Source organism: Canis aureus, chromosome 33 (assembly GCF_053574225.1).
Source record: "Canis aureus isolate CA01 chromosome 33, VMU_Caureus_v.1.0, whole genome shotgun sequence".
Taxonomy (NCBI): Eukaryota; Metazoa; Chordata; class Mammalia; order Carnivora; family Canidae; genus Canis; species Canis aureus.
The window spans coordinates 15,489,093-15,515,290 of NC_135643.1; the positions used below are offsets into that span (position 1 = coordinate 15,489,093).

The following is a 26,198-nucleotide window of genomic DNA, read 5'->3' on the forward strand; positions in this document are numbered from 1 at the left end:
TTAATGGAAAGTGTGGTACTGATGGAGGAATAGGCAAATAGATCAATGCAAAGCATAGAGAATATGTGTATATGAGAATTTACTATGTAATAAAGGTGACATTTCAAATCAATATGGAAAGGTTTGGTTATTCATGAAATGGCTACCTGTTTGGAAACAAGATATATTTCCTATGTTATATTACATACAAGAATAAATTTCTGTGAGATTATATATGGAAATAAACTATAAAGTAGTAAAGATATAGTAAGATATTTTTTTCTAATTTTGGGATAAGAAAGCATATTTAGTACTTGCGGAGGAATGGCTGTTGACCCATAGGCCTCAGCTCTGGCTCGTCAGTGGCTCCCGCGCTCTCCTCTCCCCATGGCGCTCCGGGTCACCAGGAACACAAAAGTAAATGTTGAAAATAAGGCGAAGATCGGTATGGCAGGGGCAAAGTGGGTGCCTCTGTCCTCTACTGCAGCCTCCAAGCCCGGCCTGAGGCCAAGAACTGCTCTGGGAGATATTGGTAACAAAGTCAGTGAACAACCACAGGCCAAACTGCCTCTGAAAAAGGAAGCAAAAACTTTGGTTCCTGGAAAAGTCATTGCTAAAAAAATACCAAAGCCTCTGGTGAAGGCACCTGAGCCTGTCCCTGTACCTATGCTGGAACCAGAGCCAGAACCTGAGCTGGTTAAAGAAGAAAAACTTTCTCCCGAGCCTATTTTGGTTGATACTCCCTCTCCAAGCCCAATGGAAACATCTGGATGTGCCTCTGCAGAAGAATATCTGTGTCAGGCTTTCTCTGATGTAATTCTTGCAGGGAACGATGTAGGTGCAGAAGATGGAGCTGATCCAAACCTTTGTAGTGAATATGTGAAAGATATTTATGCTTATCTGAGACAACTTGAGGAAGAACAAGCAGTCAAACCAAAACACCTACTGGGTCGTGAAGTCACTGGAAACATGAGAGCCATCCTAATTGACTGGCTAGTACAGGTTCAGATGAAATTCAGGTTACTGCAGGAGACCATGTACATGACTCTTTCCATTATTGATCGGTTCATGCAGAATAACTGTGTGCCCAAGAAGATGCTGCAGCTGGTTGGTGTCACTGCCATGTTTATTGCAAGCAAATATGAGGAAATGTACCCTCCAGAAATTGGTGACTTTGCCTTTGTGACTGAAAACACACTAAACACCAAATCAGACAGATGGAAATGAAGATTCTAAGATCTTTAAATTTTGGTCTGGGCCGCCCTCTACCCCTGCATTTCCTTCGGAGAGCACCTAAGATTGGAGAAGTTGATGTTGAGCAACATACTTTGGCCGAATACCTGATGGAACATATATCTATGTTGGACTACGATATGGTGCACTTTCCTCCTTCTCAGATTGCAGCAGGAGCTTTCTGCTTAGCGCTGAAAATTCTCGATAACGGTGAATGGACACCAACTCTACAGCATTATCTGTCATACACTGAAGAATCCCTTCTAAATGTTATGCAACACCTGGCTAAGAATATAGTCATGGCGAATCGTGGACTTACAAAGCACATGACTATCAAGAACAAGTATGCGATCTCTAAGCATGCTAAGATCAGCACTCTGACACAGCTAAATTCTGCAGGAGTTCAAGATTTAACCAAGGCTGTGGCAAAGGTGTAACTTGTAAACATGCATTGGAGTATTGTAATATCTGCAAATAAAATTGGCACCATGTGCCATTTGTATATATTATGTTACCTTTACTTACTTTTAATAAAGCTTGTGGTCCTTTTTAACTACTTATACCTTAACTTATTTGAATGTGGCTACTTTTCTACTTGAGGATAACCTAAAAGTTGTGTTAAAGGTCTGATGGGGAGTATAAGAAGTGCTTTTCAATTTATCACATACATAATTGTTATTTGTGTGGTGGCTGTTTTACGTATCTGGCTTTGCTTTCTTAATATGGATTACTATGGTCATGAAGGTATTTAAAGCCCTTCTGTAGGGCATACTGCTCATAAGCCCAAGCATGGAGAATATGCAGCCTCGTTCTGCTTAAAAGTCTTCCACTTAACCCCTAGACCCCCGTTTTCTGTTTCTTCTGAGTTGCTGCCATCACTCTTAGGTAGTTTTTACTTCTACCACTATTTCTTAAATTATCAATTGTAGCTAGTATCAATTTTTTCACTTGGAAAAATAAGAACTCTATATTCTAATCCTACTTTACTTTTTCATTTTATTGATCAAATAAAAGTGGATCCTCAAAACATACAAAAGTATCTTAAAAAGTTAATTTACTCCTTACCCCCCTCTCCTACAAGCTCAATCCCATCCATCAGAAAGTACCAACAGTTTGGGATGTATCCTTCATGCCTTCTATAAACACAGACATGCATCTAAATTGTTATAGGAATTTCTAAGAAACGGGATCATTCTCTATAAAAACAATTTATTTTAACATAGATAGGCCTTGCTTGGATTTGGGCATTACATTCCATCATACGGATATACTGCAGTGTATTCCACCATTCTTCTGGTGACCTTCACATTGCTTTTCCTCTTTGCTCCTACAGACAAAAGTATTTTTCATTAAATAACACACTTTCCTTTCTGTACACTGGCTTCTCCTGGTTATGTATGTTCTAAGTTTTGGCAGGTACTGCCAAATGACTTTTCAGTGTCCTCAGCAATGTACAAAAAGCGCTGGATTTCTCTGCGTCTTTGCCAGAACTGAAGGTAATGATCTTCAATTTCTGTGAATTTGGCAAAAAATTATCTATCTTGTTGGCTGTTGTAATCTGTAATTCTGATGGCTAGTTGAATAAATTTTTGTTGACTACTTTAAAAAAAAAAGAAAGTACATTTAAAAATTTCATAAAATGCAAATAAAAGTGAGTATATAAAAAAAGGTAATATTTTAAAATACTTACATGAAATTCCATAGACAAACTAAACAGATTAAGAAATGTATGTGAATTATTTTAAGGCAACTTATAGCTGTTAATTAATACAGCAGTGCTCATTGCAATTGTACAATAGTTTTGGAGAACTACTTACTGGAAGGTATAAAAAAACTCTGAAACTTGTGACTACCCTTATGGTGAACCCTGTGGTATAGTATGTCCCTCAGGAAAAAAAGTGCTGCCAGGAAACAATCCTCTTTAAGACTAACTGTTGAAGAAAACTTGCTGCCTAGTCTCATTCTCTTCCTTTGGGCACTTGTATCTATAACTAGTTTATTCTCTCATATAAAGGCATGGCCCCTCACCCCAACTCAGGACAACTCTGAAGGGCCATCTCAATTTCAGAGTTTGATATTAATTTTCCTGAAATTACTTTAAAAATATACCACAACCCAGCTTCTCCCTCCACTTTATACCCTTCCCTTTGCTGCCCCACAGGGGTATTTCCTAAATACCAGTCTGTCTCAAAGCCAACTTTCTGGAGAAACTCATCTGTAACACCCTTTGATTAATTAATTCCAAATAGAAAATAATAACCCAACTACAGAAAAATATATACAGGTTCACTGAGGGATTGCTTAGAATAAGAAAAAGCTTGAAAACACTCAAATATTCAGAGGTTATAGATATATACAGTTGACCCATGAACAACACAGGTTTGAACCATGCAGGTATACTTATATACAGTTTTTATTATAAATACAGTACAGTACTATAATTGTATTTTCTCTTCCTTATGATTTCCTTTGTATCATTTTATTTTCTCTAACTTACTTTATTGTAGGAATACAGTATATAATGCATATAGCATACAAAATATGGGGAATGCCTGGGTGGCTCAGTGGTTGAGTGTCTGCCTTCAGCTCAGGGCATGATCCTGGAGTCTTGGGATCAAGTCCCACATCAGGCTTCCTGCATGGAGCCTGCTTTTCTCTCTGCCTGTGTCTCTGCTTCTCTCTGTCTCTCATGAATAAATAAATAAAAATTTTAAAAAAATAAAAAATAAAATAAAAAAAACAAAATATGTGTTAATTGACTGCTTACATTATCAGTAAGGCTTCTAGTCAACAGTAAGACATTAGTACTTAAGGTTTTGGGAAGTCAAAAGTTATACAAGGATTTTTGACTGAGTGGGGGATCAGTATGCCCAATGACCTTGTTGTTCAAGGGTCAACAGTGCACATATATGCATGTGTCATTGTACTAGTATTTATTATATAGCAATTAAAATTTGCTTGCAAAAATCTTGTGATAACAGGAAATTTTTCTGTTGCAATATTAATGGAAAAAAGTAAGTAATAAAGTCATTTATGTAGGGTGGTTCCTATAATGTAAACATAGGCATGAGAACAAAGATAAATAAATACATGGTGATTTTTTTTCTATATTTATAGGTTTTGCATATTTTCAGAAATCTTATATAATAATTGGGAAAATACTTTTTATTTTTTATAAATCTTTAGTGACCAAGAAAGATCATTGCAATCCCCTTCAATTAAAAAAAAAAGTTTACAACTCAGTATTAATTTGAAACTCATTAAAGCAAAATCATGTGACAGTTCATATCAGCAGCAAAGTAGGAATAAAACTTCAGTTGTTGACTTCAAATCCAATGTTCTTTGACTTCAGCGAGCCTTGATGTTTAAAGTGGATAGTAGTCATGATACATTCTTAAGAAGCTATAATATACTCTGAAAACTACAGGACACTTATGAAAGAAATTGAGGAAAACACAAAGAAGTAGAAAAGCATTCATTCCATGCTCATGAATTGGAAGAACAAATATTGTTAAAATGTCTATACTTCCCAAAGCAATCTACACATTCAATACAATCCCTATCAAAATAACACCAGTATTTCTCACAGACCTACAACAAACAAAACTAAAATTTTTATGGAAGAAAAGACCCCCAAACTGCCAAAGTGATCCCAAAAAAGAAAAGCAAAGCTGGAGGCATCACAATTCCAGACTTCAAACTATACTACAACACTGTACTCATCAAGGCAGTATGGTACTGGCAACAAAAACAGACACATAGATCAATGGAACAGAATAAAGAATCCAGAAATGTACCCCTAACTATATGGTCAACTAAACTTCAACAAAGCAGGAAAGAATATCCAAAGGAAAAAATGGGGAGAAGGGGGAACCTCTTACACTTTTGATGGGAATGCAAATTGGTAAGTATAGAGTTTCCTCAAAAAGTTAAAAATAGAACTATACTATGATCCAGCAATTGCACTACTAGGTATTTATCCAAAGGATACAAAAATACCAATTCAAAGAGACCATAAACAAAGAATGAAGTCCTGCCATTGCAACAACGTGGATAGAACTAGAGAATATTATACTAAGTGAAATAAATCAGTCAGAGAAAGACAAATACCACAAGATTTCACTCCTATGTGGAACTTAAGAAACAAAACAAATGAACATAATATGGAAAAAGAGAGGAAAACCAATAAACAGATTCTTAACTATAGAATACAAACTGATGGTTACCAGAAGAGAGGTGGTTTGGGGCATGGGTTAAATAGGTGATAGGGATTAAGGAGGGCATTTATTGTTATGAGCACCAGGTATTTGTGTTGAATAAATATATTGTACATCTGAAACTATCATAACACTTAACTAACTGGAATTTAAATAAAAACTTTGGGAAAAAAAAGAAGTTATATATCCAGATCAACTTGAAATGATATAGTCAACAAAGACATGGTTTGAGTTGCATGAAGTATGCTATTATAATCTAAAATTTAACAAAATATTGCATAGACTTAAATATTTATCTTAAATGCATGGTCCTTTAACTGCAGAACATTATGGTCTTATCATGTTTAATACAGAGTGCCTTGTGCAGAAGAGCATACAGCAGATTCTGAAAGATTCTCATTTGAAAGTAAATTCAGCACTGAGAAACTTAATATTTTAACTTTTTATTTTGAAGTGATTTTAAACTTAAAGAAGAGTTGTAAAAATTGTAAGGAGATTTCCATATTCCCTTCTCCCAGCTCACCCTATATTAATAGGTTACATAACCATAATGAAGTTATTAATAGTAAGAAACTAACATTGGTGCAATACTAGTAACTACAGAGTTTATTCGGATTTCTACTAGTTTTTCAATGACATTTCTTTTCTGTTCACAAATCCAATCTAGGATCCTATGCTGCATTACTTTGCTTTGTCTTTTCACTCTGCTCCATTATGTGACTGTTCCTAAGTCTTTTCTTGCTTTTTATGACCTTAGCACTTTTTTTTTTAAGATCTTTTATTTATTTATTCATGGAGAGACAGAGAAACAGAGGCAGAGACATAGGCAGGGGGAGAAGCAGGCTCCCTGCGGGAAGCCCCATGCTGGACTGAATCCCAGGATTCTGGGATTGCGACCTGAACCAAAGGCAGATGCTCAACCGCTGAGCCACCCAGGTGCCCCGACCTTGGCACTTTTAAAAAGCTTTGCTCAGGTATTTTATAGAATGCTCCCAAATTTGGGGTTTTGGATGTTTTTTGATATTATGGATTTGGAGAAAGAACACCACATCAATGAGGTATCCTCACCGCTTCATGAATATCAGGTATGCATGCGGATAATATGTCTTATTACCTGGTGAAGGTGGTATCTGCCAGATGTCTACCTAGTACAGTTACAATTGCATTTTCTTAAATAATATTTATTTGGGGAAATATTTTGAGACAATGCTCATATCCCATTTCTCCTTAAATATATATTGTTTCTCCTTAATTTCCACTGCTGGTGTTTAATGTCTATAGTGATTATCACTGTGGTATTCTAATGACCTTTTCTACTTCCCTTGTTCTTTCTAAATTCAGTAATTGGAAATCTGTAAGGAAGAGCTGGCCCTTCACCATTACATCATTTGTTTTGGTCATTAGTTTAGACATACAAGTATTTCTTTTATTTTTTTGTTTCAATTAAATATTACCATTATATCTTCACTGATCTAATCATTCCAGCTTTGAACACTGGTGCTCTTTCAGATGGGTTCCTGTGTCTTTTTAACAGATCCCATTCTTTCTTTCATTGAAATTCCCGTACTTTCTAGGACTACAAATGTTCCAGAAATAACATATTTTCCTTGTATCATCCTTAAAATCCACCACTTTTCTAAGAAGCCCTGGGTCCTTTATTGTAGAATGTTATTTAGAAATCAGCCTCTGGCAATATGTTCACTGATTGGGACTGGAATGTCATTATGTGTAGGCTCATTCAGAAAACAGAGCTAGGAAATACATGTATGCATACAAACCCCTGAATCCCCAACATGTACATATATTTATACATACACGTGTGTGTATGCTTGCACACACACATACACACACACATATATATGAATATATATATATATATATATATAATTTTTTTCCCATACTAATACTTCTGATCTGCCTCAGGACCACAGGGGTGTTTTTTTTTTTTTTCTATTTACTCTTTGCTTATTTTTTACTTCTATCTCTAGCAATATTCCTTATCTATAATATATTTGTTTACTCATTCAAATATAGATATAAAGTAGTTTCAAGATTTCTAACCCATGCCCTTATGAGAAGTAGCTTTATGAGTTAGAGTTTGTATACCATTATTTTTGTTTCTAGCTTGCACATCCAATCAAAACACTATTTTATAAAGCTACTTAGATAAGATTCTTTCTTTCCCACCCCCATAATTTGTTATGTTCTTTATATGAAATAATGTTAGATTCCTTTGTCACAGTCTACATTCCTCCTTGCATTTCCTCTATATTTTGGTAGATTTTTTTATTTGCATAGAGTAAAATTCACTCACCTTTTTGTACAGTTCTATAGGCTTGACAAACTCATTGAGTTCTGTATTTATCAACAACAATACAAAACAATTCCATTACCCCAAAAATTACCCTGTGCTCTTCTTACCCCAAATTCTGGAAATCAATAATACATCCCTTTAATTTAGCCTTTTCATAGTGAAATGAAAACATCACAAAATATCAAGCCTTGAAGGCCTATTTCCTTCATTTACCAAAATGCATTTAAGATTCATTCATGTTGTTTAAAACAATCCATTCTTTTTTGTTGCTAAGTAGCATTCCACTGTATAGAGTGGTACCATTGGTCTGTTAATTTGTTTAAACACTTCAGAGTTTTTTTCTGTTTTTTTTTTTTTCCCCAGTTTTTAGTGATCATCCATAAAGCTGCTACAAATATTTTTTTACAAGTTTTTGTATGGAGTAATTTTTAATTCACCTGGGCAAACAGCAAGGAGTAAAATTGCTGGATTATAGGGTCAGAAACAGCCAAACTATTTTATAAGAAATAGACAAACTATTTTCTCAGAGTAGTTGTATAATTCCACCATAAATGTATGAAAGTTCCAGTTGCTCTATATATCAAGTGTCTTTTATAACAAGAATGTCTTTAATTTGAATATAATGCAGTTTATCATTTTTTTCTGTTATGAATTTTTTGGGGGGCTATCATATCTGAAAGCTATTTGCCAAACTGAAAGTCACACAGATATTCATTTGAAGTTAATATTTTGGAAAGTATAAAGCATGTTTACAGGATGTTGTTTGTTTTGCATATGGATATCCAATTCTATAATCACCATGTGTTGAAAAGATTACCCTTGCTCAGACCAGAAATCTTGTATCTTCTGCCAGTGTTCATGAACTTTGACAGGCTAACTTGTTGGCCTACAAGTAGGGTAGAACCTCAAACTCTTTATCATTGTAACAGAGTTTTTATGTCATTTAATGGTAATGCTTTTCCTTCTGCTTGGCCTTCAGTGGATGGAGTTGAGTTAATCTAACCAGGAATTGAATGGGTTTTAAATTTGTTGTTGCTATGGTTAATTTCAGTAAACCATAGGCTTCAAATTCCTTCAGGGATTATTTTGTTTAGTGTAGGAGTTAATTTGCCAAATTTTTCCCCCTAATATCTGTTCCACTTGAGCTTTAGGCTTTCTCTTTGTGCTACACCTCAAAGATGGTCTGTTTCCTGCAAGTATCTCTTCATTTATTCAACACTTTTCATTTGGTCGTGGGGGTAGAAACAGTCTATATCATTCTGATTAATTTTATTTATTTTTTAAGATTTTATTTATTTATTCATGAGAGACACAGAGAGAGGCAGAGACGTAGGCAGAGGGAGAAGCAGGCTCCCCACAGGGAGCCTGATGTGGGACTCCATCCCAGGACTCTGGGATCACAACTTGAGCCAAAGGCAGATGCTCAACCACTGAGCCACCCAGGTGCCCATAATTAATTTTAAATATTAAGAAGGTCTATCTCTGAGTCTCCAGGTTGCAATTTCCTCAACATCCCTCTCCCTTCCAGTGCAGCTTTGAGCCAGCATTAACTTCCCATGTTAGAAGGTTCATCGCCTATTCCTTTTCCTCAGCTACAATCAATGCATTTTCACCAGTGTCTAAAGGTGACAACTTGTCCTTATCCAACAGATGAAAGCTCTTTTTCCTTGGAAATAAGGGAGAAAGGTCTCAGAGTTCCTTCCTACTCCAACATTGGTTTCTGTGCTCTTCTGTGTCCTCTGCTTTTGTTCTCTTTTCCCATGTTGCAATTTCCCTAGTCTTTCCCTGTCTTTTTGTATTAGATGGAGTTTGTGCATATCTGGTATCCAGCAATTTGGCAAGCATCCTACCTTTTCTTTTTTTAATAGGAGTCCAGGAACAGTTTGTTCAATTAAGCAAGTGGTTTGTTTTTGTCTCATACCTGCAAATGACTGTCTGTCTTTAGATTTTGTGCCCTGCATGGGCACCTGGGTGGCTCAGTGGTTGAGCATCCGCCTTTGGCTGAGGTCATGATCCCAGGGTCCTGAGAGTCATCCCAGGGTCCTGCAATCGAGTCCCACATCAGGGTCCCCACAGCGAGCCAGCCTGTTTCTCCCTCTGCCTAGGTCTCTGCCTCTCTCTGTGTCTCTCATGAATAAATAAATAAAATCTTTAAAAAAGAAAAAAGATTTTGTGCTCTGCACCTCCACACTCTGACAGGTCAAAAAAAGTTGTGAATTTCCTGTTCCTTTCGCTTTTTTGTTGCTGAAAAGCTTAAGAATGATAATCTTTCTAGATCTCTGTATCTCTGAGTAGAAACTGAGTCAGTTCCCTTTTAGAATTCAGTTTCAAAAAGAAACTATCTAGAAATCTGTAACCCTTTTTATTTTCAGAGATTCCCAATAATAAGTTGGCATTATAAGTTATAATTTTCTCAATAATTCAATGATTAGCTGGGGTTCTGTGGATTCATTGAGATATATAAAGACATGAGCCCTAAATACTACTTGGAACGTCAAAGCCTTGAGCAACTTACTGTTTTTTTTCTGTACTTCAGTGACTGAATTTGTAAAGTACTAATAACAAATTTCCATCTAACTCCAGAAATATGGTAAGGATTTAAGAACTAAAAGTGTTTTGCAATCTTCAAAAGGAAATTCAAAACAAGTTCATATACAAAATAATTGTTTTTTCTTTCTAATTACTAATGGAATTGTCCTGGCAACTTGATCTAGTATAAATAATGCATGAAAATCTAAACTAGAACCGCAAAATTGAGGAGGACAAAGAACAGAGTCTATCTAAGAAACTACATGAAATAACAGCATTTTAGAAGGTAAATCACTAAAATTATTTCTGACCCTTAAAGCACATTAACATTTGAAGAATAAGATAGTGATTCAAAAATTATGAGGGAGGGGTTCTGAATATGGAATATAAATTATAAATAAAATTAAACAGCAGAAATATTTGAGACATTACCTATGCCTTCAAATTCTCTATGCAGAATGTCCATGAGAGACCATCAAAATTTCTTTTCTTTTAAGACCTTGCATACTAACTTGACAGACCCCATTCCTATCAGGGCAGAAATCACACCTTAATGACAGTTATAAGATGAAGTGGGACATTCAAAGTTATAAAGAAGCTGACTAAACAACAAATTTGAAAATTGTTTGGCAGCAAAGGACATTAGAAGAGAGACTTAAGGATAAGTAGGAGGATAATGATGATTACGTTTTAATCCTGGATAATAATGCAAAGGTTAGAAGTCACATACAGTAACTTGCAGTATATTATTTTAATGTTTCATTACTGTGATGGAAAGGATCTGACATACAGATTGATTTGATGCAGGTCACCACATTAGCTCTTCTATCTAAGTGGATAAATCTCTCATTGGGCAGTTATGGTTGTAGATTGTCTGACTCTGAACTATTATATCTGGAAAAACTGTCCTGTACCAGATGTGTTTCATTCTGCTTATTACTGTGACCTAGAAATACTTCGATCTTACAAAACTTTAACTTTGATGATGAAAACTTATATGAAACAAGGAACCATTATATAAAATAAACTCCAAAGCTCTAGATACTCAAATCTGTAACATAAATTTAATAAAAAGAGTTATTTTTATAAGAAACATAAAAACTGATTTGTTTGCTACTGCTGAAGTAATGGAATACGTTATGAATTTAGACCAATGACTAAAGTATTTTGTGACTTTGAGAAATTTCTTTTAAAACATATTTAATATAACAAATTTTTTATTACTATTTTTTTACCTGTGAAATAAACTCTCAATCCTAATATTCAGGATGTATAACGAATCTGGATCCAGTGTTTTTCCCAGGTTCAATTTCACCTGAGTTTCTTTCTTTCTTTCTTTTTTTTTTTTTTGTTTGTTTGCAATCTTTTTTCTAAGATTTTATTTATTTATTCATGAGAGACACAGAAAAAGACACGCAGAGACACACTCAGACGGAGAAGCAGGCTCCAGAAGCAGGAAGCCCAATATGGGACTCGATCCTAAGACTCTAGGATCACACCCCGGGCTGAACTCAGGAGCTAATAAACCTCTGAGCCACCCAGGTGTCCCTCACCTGAGTTTCTTAACTAAAATTTTACTGCAGAAAAATCTAAGTACTAACTATTTAGAATTCTACTTGGCTTTCCTTTTTTATATTATACTTCCCTTTTATAAAATATGAATAAAATAATAATCAGGAGCAATAATATGCTTAAAATGAAACATAGCAGTCCCTGCCTTATTTTCCTATCTTTTAAATTGACTACCACCTACATTCTTCTGATATTTACCAACATGTTTATACTACTGTTTTGATTTTTGATCTTAAATAGTATCCAATGAATTCATGTTTTGACAGTTGAGAATTTAATTCCTTTATATCTCTACTTCATCTTTCTCCAATTCCTTGCCTTCCCAATAGAGTTAAATAAGATTTTTTGGTTAAACTATTGGTTAAAAAATAATAATAATAATAATAAAAAATAAACTATTGGTTAATATTTAAATGTTTAGTTACCCTGAAGTATTGTTCACTCCTGTGCCAAACACAGCAAAGTTATTACTTTTGTTTTTCTAAATTTTACATGTTTAACCTACCAATCTAAGCTGAATCACTTGTCTTCATTTTTATTATCTTGCCTTTGCTCTTCTTGCTACAATCCTATTCCACTTTATTTGAATGTTAATGAAGAAGTCAGCTCAGAATAGTCTCTCCTTTTTCCAAAAGCTACAAAGCATGACCTATTCCTTCAATACATCCCTCATTGGGTGCTTTACAAAATCATTAATCATCATTTCTTGAATGTTTATTTCTATTAGACAAATTCAAAACAAGTTTCATGCATTTGCTGTGACAATTTCTCTAGTCCTTTATGTAGTCTATTAATTTACTAATTTAAAAGTCTACTTTTGAATGTTACCTGGTTTCGCATGATCAGTACTTCTAATTTACAAGAAGCGTACGTCTGGGGACACCTGGGTGGCTCAGTGGTTGAGCGTCTGCCTTCGGCTCAGGTGGTGATGCCCTGGGGTCCTGGGATTGAGTCCCTACAGGGAGCCTGCTTCTCCTTCTGCCTCTGTCTTTGTCTCTCATGAATAAATAAATAAAATCTTTAAAAAAAGAAAAAAAAAGAAAAAAGAACTGTACCTCTGGATGCCTGCAAGAGTTACCTGGCCTCCAAGCTGCTGGAGACGGCCCCGATTAGCTCAACGCGCGTCGCGGGGGGCGGCCAAGGGGGCGCTGGGCACCCGCCTCACACCCACCTGCAGGCAGCAGGTGCTCAGGGGGCGCCGGGGCGCTGCCTTCCGTGCTGTCCTGATGCTCGGAGCGACCTGGGCGAAAAGCAACAGGAGAGAAGCAACAGTGTCCGGCAACAGGTGAGAGTGTTTGGAAGCTGCGCGACGGGGCGGGATGGGGACAGCGCTGGTTCCGGCCACGCGGCAGGGCCAGGGCGTGGGCACTTCGAGGCCCGCTTCCCCCACGCCGCCTTCCTGACCCTGAGGATGAAGCCGGGGAAACTTCTGGGGGCTCGGCTCACCGTGCTGCAGCCCGGGACCTTGCCAGGGCTCCCCTCCAGTCGGCCAGACGTGTTGCTGGCCTCGCAGCCCGCCCGCCCGCCGCCCCTCTGCGTGTGCAGCGAAGGGTGCCAGCCTCGGCCGGTGCAGAGTTCACACCCAGACAGTGTGGGCCCGCGGCCTGAGTCGTGGAGGAGTTGGGAGTGGGGGTCCCCGGCCCTGAGGAGGGCCTCTGAGAAGTGAAGCTCCAGGCCACCTCGTTCCCTCCCTCTCCCCAGGTCCTGCGTTCTGCAGCCTTGGGGCAAACATGTGGCAGTGCTGTGCGTCCGTGTGTGTACCCTGAACGTTGTGTGTGTCCGTGGGGGTCCCTGTGCGTCTGGGACGCCGATGCACGTGGAGCCTGTGTGTGCATGCGTGCTGGGTGTGCATGTGCTAGGGCGAGCATGTTTCGTTCTCCAGAGTGTGGTGGTCTTGGACCCCCTCCCTGGCCACAGGATGACAGGTGCTGGCCTAGTTGGCGGACACAGCCGGGGTCCATTTGCTGCCCTTTTCTTTCCCCCACCGTCTCCTCCCTCCCCTACTCTTCCCCATATCTGAAAGTGTTTAGAATTCCTTTCTGTGGTTTTCATCTCCCCGCCTAACCTTCTGCACACAGAAATATCTCCTAAGGTGAGGTGAGGTTTGATTTGGGCGGGTGTGGGGTCCTTCTAGGGGGAGGGAAGGTGTATGTCACTCATCTGAGGATTCTCGCTCCTCCCCAGTCTCCCCTTCATTCCTCCTATTTGTAAGGTACAAACAATAAAGGCACTTCTTGCAGACCAAGAAAAATTTTAATTATTACACTTTCCCCCTTTGTGGCTTTCATTTTTGCTTGTTTAATGCCTTTTTTTCCCCCCAAATGGGTACTTTAATTCCTGAATACTGGCATTATCTGTCCATTGTGTTTTCATTTAAATAAAAACACATTAAATTTGCAGAAGACCAAAATTACTTTTTAATGAAGAGATGTAAACTAATAAAGATTCCTTCTTTTTTTATATAAGACATATAGACAAAATGGAAAGTGCAATCATTGCATGTCAGTTCAATAATGGCTTCTGTTCATATATTGCAATATTTTAATTAGATAATGAAATTTGTTCAATAAGTATTATGAAATCTATTTTAATCATACCATAGAGTTGGTTTTGATCCTGTCGTATGTGTTCCAATTTTAAAATCTATTGGATCTGAAATAATTCTGACTTTGTGTCAGATATATGTCAGATATATATTGTGTAGATGTATCTACATATATCTAATTTGTTTTTAATAGTCAAATATGTAAATGAAGGTAAAAACATTAAAGCGATTTATGTATATGTTGATTTAACCCTATATATATAATTTATCATAGGTTCAATACATAGAACTCTTACAATACACCAGACATTATCCTATTCAATCCTCTCAACAACCCTGTAAGTATGGCTATATCATTTAACATTCAAACCAGAACATTTCTGAGAGTGAAAAGGGGCACTATTAATAATTGGGGATAATAGGAAAAGCAAGGATGCATAGTAACTCTACTTATAGAGTATAAGTTTCCCTAACTCATCCCAGGTTGATTGATTCTCCTCAGCAATTATTATCCCATTTACAAATGAGGAAATCAAAGTCTAGAGAGACAAAGGAACTTACCTTAATCATAAAACTATTAAGCAGTCTAGTTGGAATTCAAACTTGGGGCACGTTGTGAAGGAGACAGCTATCAAAACAATTAAAGAAAATATGCCTGTTTCGGAGCAGAAATTATAGTGTCTTATCAATGGTTAAATGTACATGTTAATGTTTAATTTTGAAAGATATATGTCTAGAAAGATACATAACAAACTGCTATTAACATTTACTCAAGGAGAATGAGTGGTTGGAAATGGAGAGACTTTCACTATTATGTATATATTTTTATATTAAAGTAACAACACAACTCATCCCCCCTATTGTTTCCTCCGGCAGCCAATGAACAGGAATTATTTACTTAAAGAAAACATCATCAGTGTTTAAATTTTAACTTTTTTTAAAGAGACAAAAGTTAACTTGCCTAAAAGTATTACAGATAAAAAATAAATTTGAACATATAAATGACATCCTGCCTTGAAAGTTTTAAAAAGGATTACACTGATTTCAGGTTTATCGTAATTTGAGCCTCTATTTTTAATTTTAAATAAAAAGCATTAAAAGGTTTTAATTGTATAATTAAATTATTAAAAGTATGTTCATATATTGGTGAGAATAAAAAATAGGTTGTGTTAAGTACTTTAAAAATTCAATTAATTAAATAATAGACTTTGCTTTTCAAATCTAATTGAGATTTTTATCCTTTTTTCTACCTTTAGCAAGTTTTTGCTTTAGATAAATGAAATGATTAGTTTCATAAGTTATTAAGCTTATATGTTTGTATAGAAACGAGGGAAGGTTCACAATGATAAGATGATCCATGTTACTGTAAGGCTGAAGTAAATTAAAGCCCTTTTTAAGTCGATTGGTTTTTGTGAATTTCATACCTCTGAGACTCATCTAAATTATGATGAGATTCCTTGTTGAAAGGATATTGAAAAGTTTAAAATATTGGAGAAAATTATGTGCTTCAAGAAAATCTACACAAAAATTGTATCTCAAATGTTGTCCTTTCCATAAAATACAAATCCAAGATAAGCAAATCAATTTTATAATTGTTGCTTACTTTTCTATGCAGAGATAAAAAAGAAACAATCCTGAAAGGTGTTGTGCCCAAGATTGCGAATCCGAGAAAACCAACAAGGAGGACACCGATGCAAGTACATGAGGGTTTATTAACAAGCTTGAGCTTGGGTCCAAGTATACCCAACACAGCGGAGCAGGGACTTGGACCCCAAGGGGGGTTACAGCTGGGTTTTTATGGGTTGGTCTAGGGGATTTTCAGAAGGGGTGGAGGAATTTCTTAAGCTCTGTTTTCATTCCAATACGAGACTTTCTGTCTCTGTCAAGGGCATTCTGAGCTCTGTTTTCATCCTGATATGGGACTTTCTGTCGAGGGCATTAAAGCTCTGTGCTCATTCTGATATGGGACTCTCTGTCAAGGGCATTCTGTGGTTTTTCTTGTAAAGTTCAGCTCTTATTCACAGGGGCCTGAGATGGCTGTACTTGTGCTAACGCTAAACTTGGGGTGGAATGGCTTTTATTTTCTTGGCCTCCACAAAAGGAAAGTCATTGGTAACTCAACTAGAGTTATAACTACTTGTTGGCATTCTCTGTATAGAATTAAGATTTGTTAAGCTTTTCCTACCACCCAGGAGCCATGCACCAAGTACTTTGGTAACTGGAAGCTATCAAGTTGGAATAGAGGAATTGATAGACATTGCGTATGTGTTTTCACTTGAGACATATGGATTAGGATATAAGAATTGTTTTCTGAAGATCTTGAGCCTCACGCTGAACATTCTACTCCAATCAAGAGAAATAACTCTCCTCTAAGAGGGAATAATCACATTTTACAACTCAATCAATCCAAGAAAATTGGTAATTTTAAAGCATTTAAAAGCGTTTTTTCTTAGTGAATGAAAAGGCATAAACATGTTAATCCAAGGTGAGCAAGTGATCAATTCTAATCCTGTTGTAATTAAAAAAAAGATTTTGTTTATTATTTATTTGAGAGAGAGAGCACACAAGCAGGGGAAAAGCGGGAAGCCCAAGGGGGCAGAGGGAGAGGGAGAAGCAGGCTCACCACTGAGCAGGGAGCCCAGTGTGGGGCTCCATCCCAGGACCCTGGGATCATGACTTGAGCTGAAGGCAGATACTTAACCAACTGAGCCATTCAGGAGCCCCTCCTGTTGTAATTTATTTAATGTCTTATTTTGTATTCTTAAAAAATAAAACCTTGGGAGTACCTGGGTGGCACAGTCATATAAGCAGTGAACTCATGATTTCAGCTCAGGTCATTGATCCCAGGGTTGTGAGATCCAGCCTGAGTTAGGCTTGTGCTCAGCACAAAGTCTGCTTGAGAATCTCGTCCTCTGTCCCTCCCCCCACTTGATTGCTCTATCTCTCAATCAATCAATCAATCAATCAATCAATAAATAATCAATCTTTAAAAATAAAACTTTGTAGTATTTGGATGTAAATCACATCCTATTTTAGTGGGTTCATTGGGCAGTTTATTTAGGGTCTCTGGATTTCTCCTCTCATTAACATTTCTCTATCTCACAAACTATAGGTTAGAAGGAAGAAGACAAAGATTAAAATGAGAAAGAGAAGCAAGAAGAGAAGGAGAAGAGGAAGAAAAGGAGGAGAGAAAGGGAGAGGGATATGGAAAAGGAAGAAAATAACCATATGAACTCTAATCACTGTAGCACTTCATTTGTAAAGTTTTCTTCTTCTTAACAGAAACTATTTACAATGTGGTCCAAGGTACTACCAAAAGAAGTGAACTAAGATTCTGACACCTCTTTTCTTGTCTTAAATCAGGTAATGGTAAATATTCTAATTTTGAGAAAATCACTTAATAATTCTAGGTTTCAGGGCACTTAGGTGGCTCAATTGGCTGAGTGTCTGCCTTCAGCTCAGGTCATGATCCCAAGGTCCTGGATCAAACCCCTCATCAAGCCCTTCATTGAGCCTGCTTCTCCCTCTCCCTCTGCCTGCTGCTCCACCTGCTTCTGCTCTCTCTCTCTCTGTCAAATAAATAAAAATAAAATAATTCTAGGTTTCAATATATAAGAAATACGTATTATAAATATATCATATTTAATATATATAACACAGTTCTTATACAAAAATATATATTAAATATATATTGAAGAAAGAACATTTTCAAACGAAGTCACAAGAATCTGCCATATCTACCTATTTTTAAAGAATCATTTACTCACAATTTCTTGGAGGAAAAAAAAAGCTTTGCTTTAACCAAGGAAAGGTCATTTAATTAATAGGTTTTGTATTGTCATGGTTGACCCATACTAGTTGCTGTGGATTCTAGTTGCTGTGATTGTAATCCCAGTTCTAACACTTATAAGCTGTGAGCCCTTGGGCAAGTTACCTTAAGATTTATGAACTTCAGCTGTATCCATCTGTAAACTCCTGAGGGTTTTTGTGAGCATGAAAGATCTAAAGCATGTAAATAACATATATAAACAAATGGAGATAAATGAGGCAATTAACTATCTCTATGTATTAGTATTTATTATAAAATACATGAGCCGAGTAGTCCAAGGGAATGAATACATACTAATAGATTTTACTGAAAAAAAAGTGAATTCCAATTACAATTAACCTTTGAACAACACATGGATTAGGGGCACTGCTTCCCACACACTTGAAAATCCACCTATAACTTTTAACATCCTGAAAACAACTAAGTAGCCTACAGTTGACTGGAAGCCATACTGATAGCACAAACAGTTGATCAACACATATTTTGCATGTTACATGTATTGCATGCTATATGCTTAAAGTAAGCTAAGGAAAACAAAATGTTATCAAGAAAACTGTAAGGAAGAGAAAATACATTTATAGATAGTACTCCACTGCATTTATTAAAAAAAAAAAAAAGACCAAAAAAACACAACAACAACAACAATAAAATGCCTCATGTATAAGTGAGGACCCCCATGGTTCAAACCCATGTTTATAAGTCAACTGTACTTTGAAAACTAATAGATAGTGGGGCATCTGGGTGGCTCAGTCAGTTAAGCATCTGCCTCGAGCTCACATCATGATCCCAGGGTCCTGGGATTGAGCCCCGATCAGCAGGGAGCAGCAGGCTCTCTGCTTGGTGGGGAGTCTGTTTCTCCCTCTCCCTCTGCCCCTTCCACTCTTCCTATACACTCTCTCTCTCTCCCAAATAAATGAATAAAAATCTTAAAAAAAAACAATAGATAGCTATTAATTACGTTTTATATAGCATAGTAAAACAACTGTCATCATTACTTTGGGGGAAAAATACAGCAAATATAGTAAAAACAAGTTATTTTGTGATTATTTGCCCTTGACTTTCTACTTTAAGCTTTAAAAAGTACGCTCTTTGACCAAATGACTGTCTCTTGCCCCCTTCTCTACATATATAATCTACCACTCAGCACGATGTGAAGTGGATATTGAGCTTTAATCGTTATTGATTATGAATGACGGTGCTGATGGAAGAATGACTAAAATGCAATGCTCAAGTGGTAAGATACTACAGAAAGAAATCTGAAGGAGTTTTGGTAACAATGAAAAGAGAAAAGTAAGAGAGCTGTTTTGTGTGTGATTCATTGAACCTGATTATATGGAAGTTGACAGTTGCTCTACTGTCATTTAATCTTTTTTTTTTTTTTTTTAAGAGCATCTACCCTGCCTTGGAAATGACTGAACTGATACATAGGAAGCAGTGGGGACGCACTGGGTTCAGAAGACTCCCTTTACTTCATTTGGTAGCTGCAGCATTATCTGCTATACTTCTAGAAATGAGAGCAAGGGAAAGAGAAGGGAAGATATATAACTCCTTGGTATCTCCCTGCTTGGCTAGATGATTGTACACTTCAAGAAAAAAAGGAATGCATAATCTCATTTCAAAAAAAGTCCCTCACCCAAACTTTATCCTGAGCAAAATATTCTTAAAAATGATAGTTTTAGGTTAGCTTTTTATTTCATTTGATTGCGATACCCTCTGCTCTAGTTTTTAGTTGAAACTGTAAAGGTCATACTCCAAAAAAATCACATTATTGTGGTATTCTCAGTCAAAATTAAAGTGAAAATTGCAAAGAGTCTCACAAGAATCCCAGAAAGAAGAAGGCCTTTCACTTCTTTTAAGCACATGTTTGGGAAAGCTTCAAAAGTTTTAAATTGGAAATTAATTTAAAAATCACTTAAAATTCTCACCTGTATCTCATATTATCTGAGGAGTCTTCTACCTTTACTTACAGTCATATAATTTTTTTTTTTTAAGACTTTATTTGTTCATGAGAGACACAGAGAGAGACAGGCAGAGACACAGGCAGAGGGAGAAGCAGGCTCCATCCAAGGAGCCCAATGTGGGACTCAATCCCGGGACTCCAGGATCACATCCTGGGCCAAAGGCCGACACTCAACTGCTGAGCCTGCCCAGGCATCCCAAAGTCCTATAATTGTTAGCAAATCAAAGGGAGAATGCAATTTAAGATAGTTTAGAAAAAAGATATTTCATATAAGTGGAACAACAACAAAACACAAACAATGATACTAAAGATGTTGTCATGTTTTATGCATTTCCTGGGAACTGTTATATTTACATTATGTGGTAGAATGTTGAGATGGTGATTAGGAGAGCAGGTTAATAAATGATGACAGTATAGGAATAATACATTCTCCAGTTGTCATTCTTTTGTTGCCAATAATTGCATCATTTAAAAAAATAAGTCTATTTAAAGCTCTGAACATAAGTACTACAATCACCTACTTTAAAATTTATTTTATTCAAATAAGTAGGAAACATTGCAATTATACCTAACTCTGGCTCTCATAAGGTCATTAACCTTATTTTGTCCAATTTGACCTAAACTATATATTTATACATATAAATATATTTATACATTATATATTATATGTATATATACATACATACATGTGTATATATACATATAATATATACATATATAATATATACACATATATATGAGTATATATGCATTCATATTTTTACACGTATGTAGAATTATAGGCAGTTGTATTCTCTCCCAGGCCTACTAAATTACCTTATATTAAAATGGAAAACAAGTTGTTTATATCTACCAATCCCATCCCTCACTGATTCATTCTTATTTTTTTTCTTTATTTTTAGGTAGCCTGGACTACTAAGCCTTTCCTTACTGTTCGCATCAACTAACTTTTTTCTATAGCTAGATTCAGCATCCTTATTAGACCCTTGAAATTGTGCTAAGACGGGATGACCTCTCTGGATCTCTCTGCTCTGTTTGTGACTACTTTGTGGGCACACAGCCTTGTCTACCTGTCCAGCTTACCTAACAGGGACTGTCAGACAACTGCTTGCAAAATGTCTAATGTGTCTGCTGGCTTTCTGTTGCTGGTTTGATGCAATTTAGGTGATAGCCCAAATGAAACTGCTCACTATGCCTCTGTGACTTGTTGTCACACTTCTTGATCAATCTTCTCCTGTGACTCATATTTTTAGCAGTAGCTAGACTCTTGAAAAACAATAAATAAACTCTATATAGTCCCTCAAATATTTATTCAAAAACATTTATTGAGAACCTGGTATTATTTTTGTGGTAGAAAGGAAAGGAAACAACCTCAAGACTCCACAGAAGTAATGCCACTGAATATAATTTAACCTGCCTAACGTTTTTACCTTTGATATCCTCTCCAGGATATAAAAGGAGAAAAAAAGGCTGGTTCCTTGAAAAGACACACACACGCACACACACACACACACACACACACACACAATCCAGAAGAACTGTCATAAAATGGAAATAGATATGCAAATAGGGTGAACATAAAACACTACGAGGAAACAAAATGCAAGAGAAGGATTATAATCCCCATGGGCTAAAATTTAGATGCTATCATTCAATTCCCTAACCAAAAGCAGTTTATTTTACTTTGTATAAGTCTTGTTATTCCTGAAAATAAAGGTTACTTGAAGACTTTTGGTTCATAATACAAGCACTTTTTTGAATAAGTATGTAGGTGCTTTGGTGCTCTGTGAGGTGTCACTTACATAGCTGGTACAACTTTGGTTCCATTTCAGGTAGTCTTAGAAGGATGCACAACTGCCTCTTTGTGCACTACAAACTCTGCTTCTTCAATCATTTTGTACCATAGAGCCCTTGAGGAGGGGTTGCAATGTCCACTCAAACTCTAACCCCTAGTGTGAGCAGTCAGCCCTGCAGCCCTCTGTGAATAATGATTCTTACCCTCCGTGCAATAAGCCTCCAAGGTGAGCTCACCAGTCCACTTTTTTATCCTCCAGTACTTCTGGACTGATGGGCCCTTAAGACCTCCTGTATACCTGTGACTTTTGCTTGCCACATGCTGGCTGTGGAGAACCAGAGATCTACTCCCTAACTGTGCCATCCAATCTTTTCTCCTCTTTTGGCCCAACGCGCAAGATTCCTCTGTTTTTTTCTTTTCAAACCAGGTACTGCTCCTGGTCTCACTGTCTTTTGTGGTGTGGAACTCAAAAGGAATCCTTCTCAGTGTAACATGCTTTTATCATGCCTGACTCCTCTTTCCAATGTCTGAAGAAGGGCTTTCCTGCCCCTTGTGATAAGAACTTCTCCCATCTTCTATACTTCTCTTTTTCTAATGGCATTTGCCCTTCCCATATCTAATTCAATAATACAAAAAAGAGCTAAATGAAATAGACATGAATTAACAAGAATGAAAAACATGTGCATGAGAAGCAAAGGGTCAGGGCATCAAATATATTCTCTCATTTTGTATGGAAGGTAAATCTTTTTTTTTTTTTTTCCTAAAGGAAATAGGAAAGTACAAAGGCCACAAAGGCAAGACACTTTCTCTCAAGCCCAGGTAGTCTTCTTTTTATAGGAAGGTCTTTATATCCCTGCCTGATAGAAACTCTCCCTATATCATGTACTTTTCTTTTTCTAGAAATATTTATCCTTAAGTGCTATTGTTACCCTAGGTGATAATAGATGAAAGGCTGCTTGGAAATAAATCATATTACAAAAAGTGAGGAAGGGGTGATTGAAGTGGGATAAAAAACAGTATTCTTATTCCCATCACATAATGGAGGCATATGAACTCTACTGAAGAATAGAAAAAAAAGGAAAGGAAAAAATATTGATTACAGACAAATGTTTGGAGAAGTAGAGATGTAGATGAAGTGTTACAGAGGTTTTGATAAAGTAGCTAGACCCTTAGAACAGAAGCAGTAACAGGACAAAGACAAAATTAATTAAACTTTTATAAATTGAAAGCAACTCAAGCTTATATCTAGGAAGGAAGTAAAGTGATATATAAAACATCAATAAAATGAGAAATATACATCTTGAGAATGGTGTCAAGTGAAATGAAGTTGGTTTTTATTTTTTTTAAGTTTATTCATGAGAGACACACAGAGAGGCAGAGACATAGGCAGAGGAGAAGGAGGCTGCAAGGAGTCTGATGTGAGACTTGATCCCAAGACCCGAGGATCACAACCTGAGCCAAGGGCAGATGCTCAACCACTGAGCCACCCAGGCACCCTGAAATGAAGTTTTAACAAGCAAACTAGAAGGAAAATTGACATATTGTCTACCCAAAGACAGAGCTCAAAATAAGCTATTTTTCTACAATACAATATGCTATAACTATCAACAAAAATAACTAAATTAGACTGACACTAAGTGCGACTAACTGCACCATACTCTGAAGTGAGAACTTTGTGGATGATCTCATATGATCTTAATTAGAACCCTATGTAGTATTTACTATTGAAACCAGATTTCACACAGGAGGAAATAAAGGTTCAGGAGACTGCATGCCTTGCCCTCAATCATACAGCCTTTACATGGCAGAGCTAGGATTGAAGCCAGATCTAAATCAGATCATTTATTATATGAAAATTTATACTGTATGTATAAATAAAAGATGGATTTTAACAAATAGACACTAAGCCTTGTATGCCAGAAAGAATACATTACATTTTACAGTATAATGTTGAAGAAAATTGAAATCTATATTTAAGCCACAGAAAATGTTTCACCAAATTATAAGGGCAAAAATGCTTACAAATTTGGGGGTTTTTTTCTACAATGTTAAAGACAATATAAAAAGTAGTGATAGACACTTACTACCACCCATTTGGAAAATGTTCTTTAAAAATTCACTTAAATTCTGTCAAGTGTTCCAATCAATATTGCCATGAGTGGGAGATGGAGTATGAATTCTTTTCTCACAAGGCTTCTAAGTCCCCCAAGCAAATATGCATTTGGAGACCTTGGAATAAAAAGCCGCTATACAAATTGATTCCTGTATGGATTTCTCATATACCCAAGCTGAGGCCCTTGCTATATTTTCTTCCCCCAAATTTCAAAAACTTCTTGCCAGATTATCTCCTCATTCCCACAATGTCCTTCTTATAGAAAAATAGTCAACTAAGCTATTTGGGAACTCTGGTAAATTTCCTAGATCTGCTTCCTGGGAATGATTCTTAGACATTCAAAAGTGTCACTCTGCTTTTGTGACCCCTTTGCACCCATCCCTAAAACCTTAGGACAGGATTATTTCCAACCTTTAAAAAAACAGAAAAGTTTTCTTAGTTCAATAGCGGTTCCTAGAGGAAGAAGGGGAGGAGGAAAAAAGGAAGTGATGCTATTCCTATATATAATTGCTAGTATTTTGTTTTCCCAAGGTCACTAAAAAATAAATATATGTACTATAATTTATATTTATCACAAACAACTTTTTATTAAAGTACAGGAGCTATAATGCCAAAAATAGATTAAAATATATTTAGCCTTAAAAAATTTAGTCTCTTTTACATCTTGCTAAAAACTACTGAAATCTTTGTTAAAACCAATGTTTTTGGACCAGAGTTTGGAAAAAACTAATTTCTTGTATAGGTTTAATGAGAAAAGAGCTATAAATTCAAAACTGAGATGTACCACAAAATTCATGGGTGAGATTAGAAACTCTCAATGTATATAGATGGAAATTATAAAATAACAACACAGAAGAGATAAATGGCATAACAATCTCTAGTAACTGGTCCTAATTATTTTTTATATATAGCTTATTACTGATAGGTAAATGCCTCACATGACGTAATAGAAAGTAGCCATCCTAAATTGTGTTCCACTTAAAATTCGATATAGGGGCACCCAGGTGGCTCAATGGTTGAGATTTTGCCTTTGGCTCAAATCGTGAGATTGAGTCCACATTGGGCTCCCCACAGGGAGCCTGCTTCTCCCTCTGCCTATGTCTCTGCCTTTCTCTCTCTCTCTCTCTGTATCTTTTGTGAATAAATGTTTTTTTTAAAAAAACCTTTAAAAAATAAAATAAAATAAGATATAATATTAGAGCTTTAAACTTCAAGAAGCTGGGGGGGGGTGGGGCACATGGGTGGTCCATTAGGTTAAGAGTCTGCCTTCGGCTTAGGTCACGGTCCTGGGGTTCTGGGATCCCTGAGTCCTTGCTCAGCAGGAAGCCTGCTTCTCCCTCTCCGTTTGTCTCTCCCCCACTCATGCTCTCTCTTTCAAGTAAATAAATAAAATCTTTAAAAAAAATAAGGTTCATGAAGCTTGTACTACAAACAGAGGGGTGCTGAGCTACATACGTTGTGAATTAAAAAGGTTACAGAACAAGAACAAAGGTGCTTATCCAGCATTCTTCTAATCAGACTCAATTGTGTCTTAACATGCCACGGTGGACACATTGTGCAACAGAAATGATTTCCCATTTCTGTTTAAAGATGAATAAAAATATTCAAATCTTTTGCTCTGATTCTAAACAAATTGATTCCCTTTTGAAGATACATTTAAAAAACAAAAATACTATGTATAATATGCAATTATGTATAAAACGTATTTTATGTATTATGTAAAGTAAGTGTTTTCCTGAATTAAGATCACTAAATTGACTAAATTGTCTTGAGGGATTTGGTTAGCCTCATTCACTCACCCTAATAATCTCTGAGCAAACTGATAAAATAAAATTTCCAAATATGTAAAACCAGATTCTGAGTCAATCCTCCAGATACAGATACCACAGGAGTCCAAATAGAAATATTTTAACCACTAAATCACCTTCCATTTCAAGAGTGTTTTCACCCAATTTTGCAAAAGATACCACCTTATAACTTCATCTCATAAATCATGTTATCCCACTTACAAAATGAATCAAAAACCGTTTGAATGAATCAAAGAAATGTTTGTTCTTCGTCTTAAAATAGGTATAACAGAATTAAAATATTAAAATTAGTTTCAATCATTCA

The 26,198-nt window shown here is 36.3% G+C and overlaps 1 pseudogene; it reads left to right on the forward strand.

Moving 5' to 3' along the window:
* Positions 1-366: 366 nt before the first annotated feature.
* Positions 367-1,693, forward strand: LOC144304141 (G2/mitotic-specific cyclin-B1 pseudogene; annotated as a pseudogene).
* Positions 1,694-26,198: the final 24,505 nt, after the last annotated feature.